This window comes from Perna viridis, chromosome 14, assembly GCF_037379345.1.
Source record: "Perna viridis isolate PV_CMFRI_1.1 ecotype Kerala chromosome 14, ASM3737934v1, whole genome shotgun sequence".
NCBI lineage: Eukaryota > Metazoa > Mollusca > Bivalvia > Mytilida > Mytilidae > Perna > Perna viridis.
In genome coordinates this window covers 4,992,953-5,000,496 of record NC_142458.1, presented here as the reverse complement: position 1 = coordinate 5,000,496, position 7,544 = coordinate 4,992,953, and positions in this window count along the sequence as shown.

The window sequence follows — 7,544 nt, the reverse complement described above, 5'->3', positions numbered from 1 at the left end:
CTAACTCTTCTCTTGTTTTTCAAACATTTATGAATAGCTTAACTTAATAAGAAAACTTTTATATAATTGGGTTTTTAATTAAGTAGCAGTCTTTGTAAGAATCATGCAAAGTTTGTAACATGTGATACACTCGGAAAAAGCTACAATTTTATTTTTGTAATTAATTTGCTATATAGGTCTATATGATGAAATGCATAATTATTCATTTTAATTATAAGTGGGCTCTTAGGAGATAATTCACATTGAAAATCCAATAGTGTCTGTTGTATTTAAGTGTCAATTACAGAGCCATCTCCCTTTAATTGGAGTTTTACAATACATTCTGTATATTTTTTTTATCTCCTAAGAACAAGAAAGCTACACGTGTAACTTTCTATAAAGCAGAACATTTTGAAAAAAATATCAAAAATAAATATGTAGGCTTTTAAACCATGAATCGGATTTTGCAAGATTATTATCCGGAGTGCTACTTTAGAATTTACATATAAGGAACTATATGACCGTGAAGCCTTAAAGTCTATTTTGTAAATAGGAATATAATTGGTCAACAAAATTTACACCAGGATGTGAGTGATGTTGTAATTTCATAACAAAATTAAAAAATAACACAAACAAATAATAAAAAACATATGCCTTGGCATGATACATCATGGCTTTCTTCAGATTTTAATTGTTATACTTTGTCTTTAAACGTTCCTGTTATTTCCTACTTACATGGTTTATTGATGATAAAAAAAACACATTTACATATATCTAAAATGACAATGCATCGAATATATAATGTTTAAGAGAATAAAGGGGATAGAAATGGTGAATATATCGGAAAGACAACAACCCCTTCGGACTGAAAAATGTCACCTCAAAATTACAGTGGGTCTTCAATGAACATCAAGAAAACCATCACACCATAAGGCAGGCTGCAATTGGCTCCAAAACAGCACTGTATTCAAATACAACTAAACAATTTCCCCATTATAGTCCAATAGCATAAAAGCATAAAAACGAAACAATACATACAGAGACCAGAAATTCCTGAATTTAGCCAGGCGCAAACAAAAGCCGGTCAATTTTAATACTACGAAATGCTGTCTTTAATGATTTGACATGAGATATTAACTATATCCCTTATTGAACTCCCCTTGCTATGTGAAGAATACTATAATGAAGTATAGGGTGTGGGATTCTGTACTAGACAGTGAGTCCTTTGAATCGGTTGAAAAATTTCAGGAGTGTTTTTACGAGGTTACGACATCGAAAACATCGATGTAGTAATTTCTCTGTTCTTTCGTTAAAATCCGAGGCAATATTAAGAACACGAGCAAATCAAATCAATTGTGAAAAATAAAAATACCATATTTGTGGTGACAAGGGATCATCACTATCTTAAAACGGACGGTTAACAATGGAGAATAACAAAATCGTTCCTTTTATTGGAAATAGTGTTATTAAATTTACCATTATTGAAAAAATGAATTCTAAGATAAAAAAAACGGATATTCTTTCATATCTATATTTGCATTACTCCAAGAAATTTCTGCAGGACATATATCAGTAGTATAAAGATTGAAGTCGTCGTTGTGAAGAGCTTTATAATCGTCCAGATATCTGAGAAATTTATTTATCTATCAAATGTTATATTGAAGGGTTTTATTTATTCTAGCCATAAATTGTGATTTGTATTAATACAGAAAGAGATCCGCAATATGTGGTGCACAATGGGTCCATGGGAATTCCAATAGCTTGATTGACAGTACCGCTAAAGCGAAGAAAATGTTGTCTAATAGGTATTCGAGTGCGGTAAGCATATCAACAGAAGACCAAATTACATAGTTTTATGTTTTTCGTTACTAAAAAGTGATCTAAAATAATTTGAACAAATATATTAACATCCCCATTTATCAAAGGATCATTTAATATATGTAAAATAATTGTTTTTTATAAGATTATGTGGAAGTGTATAAAGCAGTGTATATGGTAGAAAATTTTTTTTTAAAAAATAACAGTATTCTCTACCTGGTGGAAAACAGTTGAAATGACGTTGCAATTAAGCTCATTTCCGAAGACAAAACACAAACAAATCATAACAAAAATATATAAAACCAATATTACTGTAAAAGCAGGGGGTATATATCTGTTACTGCCTCACGCTGTACAGTGATGTTTTCAAGTGGTGAACCTCCATATATATGTATATGTATCAGGTGAATAACGTAGATATTTGATATCATTAGTTTCATCAATCTTTTTTCCCTAATCGTTTCTTCCGAATGTGAATTAATTCAAGGTCAACATAAGAATTTTTTTTAATAACCTCATGTGCACTTCTATGGCATCAAAACATACAAGTTGAAAATGAAAATGCATTTATTTGTTGAGTTCCTTAATGTCTGCAAATGATAACGTGACTGGTAGGGGATGCATTTATTTCAGTAATTTTATTTTCAGATTTGTGTATGTCGGTTTATGTTTAACTAGTTCGCGAGGTATCCTTACAAAAATATCAAACGTTAAATTTAAAAGGTATGACCCGAATTTTAAAATATTCCAAAAAGCGAAAGTAAGTTATGATATGACAATATTTTTGGAAATTATATACCAAATCGTCATCAAAGTGATATGTTATGTAGTTTACAATCATTACCGCCATACTTAAAAAAAACTGAAGTTATACTTCATACAAGAAAAACGACTAGAACGAATGTATAGTAGGGATTAAAGTTGAGGTTAAAATATCACTGAGCATGCATGTTTATGTACATGTACAGTTTTCGTCAATCGAAAGGGCTTTCTCCCACTATGAAATGTGGAGCCTCACTAGGTCTTGCTACCACTATCAAATATGCAGCCCATCTTGTAAATAACCTATACTAGGATGATCTCAGATTTGGGGTGCCTCGCTTCAACTCATTATTTTTAAAATAAAATCGAATATATCGCTATTTACTGCTCAGCAACCACTTGGCAAATGATGAATCTAATTGGACCGAAAATGAACGTCACGTATCGTCTCATACACAATGAATGCTGTAAAACACAGCTCTATCATCACTGAAGTTTCGACTATTATAACACCAGATTGTCACCATTCCAGAGATGCATTATCTAACCTTTAACAAAATCAAATTTTAACTGTCATCTCTTTCTAATCTTACGAGGCAGGAATCGTGAAATATTTTTCAAGACTTGATTAAAATCAGAACCCCATTTGTACGTTTTAAACTGTTTAATTCCACGTTTTCTGTTTTGTTTGTTTGGCTTGATTTTTTTCTCGTTTAGAGGGGTGTAGGGAAAACACCTTTTGAATATTAATAATAATTTTCCTCTGTATTGCACGTCAGTGTGATACGAAGAAATGTTCCATATTTTCATAAATGCTGCCGTTCAGAAATGTAAGTAAAGATAGCGGACACCAAAGGGCAGTTTCTGGTGAAAAAAAACTTTGATATGTTAGCAAATTAGAGCAGAATTAAGCAATAATACTATGACACCCCCCTTTAAGTGTTTGATCGGAACCACCCCATTTTCATATGAATAAAGTTTGGTATCTGCCCTTTACATAAATATCGAATAACAACTAGAAATATTCATACTCCACCGCATCATTAAACTGTTTTATATTGTGCGATTTCTTTACTGTCTGCCTCATTATAAACACCCCGACATTAATGTGGAAATATAATACATGTAGATGTATCTTTAAGTTTCAGCCAATATATTGATATAATATCACAGTTGCAGATCCAGATCTTGGTTAGCTGGGAAAGCTGACCAAATGTCAGATTTTTTATGAACTTTTTTTAAAATTTTTACAAGTTTAACAAGGGGACGAATAGTTCAGGATAGTTGGTCTTAATGCCGAGCGGAGCGATGCAAATGATTGGGGGTTAAATTTGTTAAAAATCAAGATTTCGTGCTAAAAAATACCTTTTTCAATAAAACGGGAGCACGAACCTCCACCCTATATGAATCAACAACTGCTGAATTTAAAAGACAATATTGAATGAATGTCGTGAAATAAAACATACAAATCAGCTGCACGTCGTCAACTTTTTCAAAACTCAAAATGTCAAGTAGAACCACAAGTCTTGGGCCTCGCAAAGCAAACCTCCGACAAGTTACTGATTTTAAAAGGCTTTGTTTTCCAACTCACATACATGTAATGTTCTAGGCAACTGTCATGTTCTTATACATTGTATCATTGAAGATAATGTGATAATTCTTACGAGTTGCTTTATAGTTCTGCAGTTAGTTTGCAGTCATTTATTCGCCTTAACATGTATCAATAATCATTTTTCTAAACATTGGACATTTACATGTTTATAAGGTGCATGTACTTGTATCGAAACACGCACTTCAGCAGCCGTAAAATATTATAGGGTGTGGGGTTACATATCATATTACACACTGAGTGTTAATTGGTTTCACCCATAGTTGTACGAGATAAGACGAATTAAGTTATATGACACTTTTAACTTAATTTTACGGTGATAATTATTATTTTTAAGATATAAATGTCATACTCATTTTTTTTAAATTGAGAAACACAATATTTTCTTAAGTTACAACTTAAATCACAGCTACTTTCATGAATGTCGCCTTCAAATTGAGCAGAATTACCCATCCTAATACCTAACATGTACATGTAAGACTTATTCCCCTGAAATATGTCTTCCGTCGGTGGTATGGTACCTGGTCGTATTATTTCATAAATATTTATAAGTAACCTGCCTCTCTGTACACCAAATGTCTTTTTTAACCTTTATTTTATTAAAATTTGGGGGGGGGAGATATAAGGCGATTTATAGCAATGAATAATATTTCAAAATCTACTATTTGACATCACATAACATGACATTGTATCTTATTTTATATATACCTCATTACCAAAATAATCTATAATATATAGTGAAGGGGTCATAAACCGGCTGTAATTTAATTAGCAGATTAAAACAATATACTCTTATTACGCATGAGTGATTTTTGACACGCGTCTATTAAGATAATATAAATTTTCAAATACCTAAATATCTAATGTTCAAATTTTACAGATACTATCCATATATTATTTGCTTTATTCATGCAAAATTTAAAGAATATCGATTAATCGCGTAAGTCCTTTGCGCGCTCAGGGCACCTGAGCGGTGTTTGGACAAACAAAAGCAACACTTAAAAAAAAAACGGCCAAGCTAATTCATGATTTACGATTATGTGGTTATGTGTAGGTATGCATAGTTGATTATTTTTCAAGGCACATGTTACAGCAACCTTTAAATAAATCTTTAGGTCACAAATGTAGACTAAATATTATATATGTATTAGGATTTGCACATATACATGCATTCTGGTTGTTACGTTACTTTAAACAGGGTTACATTCGAAGACTTCCAATATCTAAGCTAGTAGTACATTTGAAATGTAGAAGAAATTAGGTATAATATGTGGCCCTGATACTATATCAGTCATGTATACAAATGTAAGTACCATGTACATGTAAAAAAAAATACTAATTTCTATCAACATAAAGTCCGTAAATCTGTATGCATAGAGGTACTTGCCTAAGGTATATAAACTAATAATTAAGCTTGTGTTATGCAATTCACTAACCATGCGAATAGGTAATATATTGGAATCATTTTGCCGGTTGATCCGTCCGTCTGTATGAAATTTCATCAAAAACATTTTCCCTTCCACTGGACAAATTAATTTCTAGTTTTGTATGCAGCAATATATACATAGGGCATAGGAAAATCTTTGTTAGTGTCCAGTATATAGGGCATAGGAAAATCTTTGTTAGTGTCCAGTATATAGGGCATAGGAAAATCTTTGTCGGTGTCCAGTATATAGGTCATAGAGCAATCTTTGTTGTCAAGTATTAACCTCCGGTTTAATTGGACTTCCGTTTTAACTTACAGAATGATACAGACTTTTTTGCCACATGAACCTCAGGTCCCACTAGATGGGTTGATTTGAAATCATTTGCCACGTTGGCATGCGGCATAATATCCGTGGGACACATGTTGTTAGCGATTTTTGCTATTGTTCGAGTGCAGGTAGATTCTCACAGCACGACAACGTATTTCAATTTAAATTAGTGTATCTAGTCTCTTAACAGAGAATTCGAAGATTTAAAAAAATATCTACTCAGTAGATTATACCGCCATTAAACCTACTGGACAGAAAATTGATTTTTACCAGTGTAAATATGCGTACTAGTAATAATCGGGTATACCTTATAAGAATAACCAACTGCGATGAGGTCTTAGGCGTAGTCCTGAAAACCCGGGAATTATCTAAGAGCCACATTTTTTCTTTTATACGGTACCGTCTGTATGTATGAATGAAACGAAAAAAAAAGTCATAATTTTAACAAGCTATTCATTCAATCCAGTGTGTTTGCTTATATTCACAATATCCTCTGTATTTTTGCTCAATATGGAGTACATGAAAAATGGAATGCGATAGAACGATAATAGGGTTATACTGAATGTAAGTCTTTTGTGTACGGTTCCACGATACATGTATACTCTTTTGAAAGCGAAAGATGAAATGTCTTCCCTGTAAATTATACATTATTACCACGATTATTAGACATTTATGGGGGAAATACACATTCTTCATCGGGGGAACTTTAAAAAGTATTGCGGTACCAGTAGGTACATGTAAAAAAAATAATTTTTATATAAAAATATAATATTTGTTTGAGAATATGCTTTGTAAAGTTAATGTCAGAAGTGAAACTGTAATTATAAGTCATTCAGATTTCCGGCATTTTCCGTAGCTCAGTTTTACCGTTTATTTGAATATTAGTTTTCCTTTGTGCTGCACAACCATAGATCTGTAACTACAGATCTATGATACTACAGTGGCATGTAAGGCAGTAGGTAAAGACCGAATTAATAATATCATTAGAAACGACTTGCAGCCGTAACATGTGCATGCAAAAGTCTATCGAACGTATATGAGTCATATAACTTTGCCAATCTTGTATAGGAAAATAAGACACATATTTTTTGTTTCAAAATCGTCCGAATGGATGGCCTTTTAAAAAGCCAATCTTGTTGTAATATATATAACAAAATTTGAACCCCTTCGAAAGATCACCTCCCATTAAGGAATCTCTAGGTCCGGCCGCCGTTGACACCATTTTCACGTGCGTAATTTTAAGCGGACGAATACTTGTAGAGTTCTCGGAAGTAAATGTACTTAGGTTTCAGTACATTCAGGGAATAATAAGTTTTATTGACTAAGTTCGCATATTAGCTAAATATGATTAAAACTGCCGATACAATACAAAATAAAAATGTGCGCCAATACGGGATCTAGCCTTCAAATTCGGGATTAAGCCGTCCCCGTACAATACGTCATACTGGACTGGTTAAAGCCCATATTGGCCTAGTGTATTGGTGTATTTAGTCAATAAAGGTATATTTGCGTAAGGTTTTTCATATTGGCTGATTTATCGGTCCTCGGCTAAAAGTATAACATTTCGTCTACTCTTCAATCCAATATGGCCAGCCTCGGACCAATAATAAAGCCAATATGGA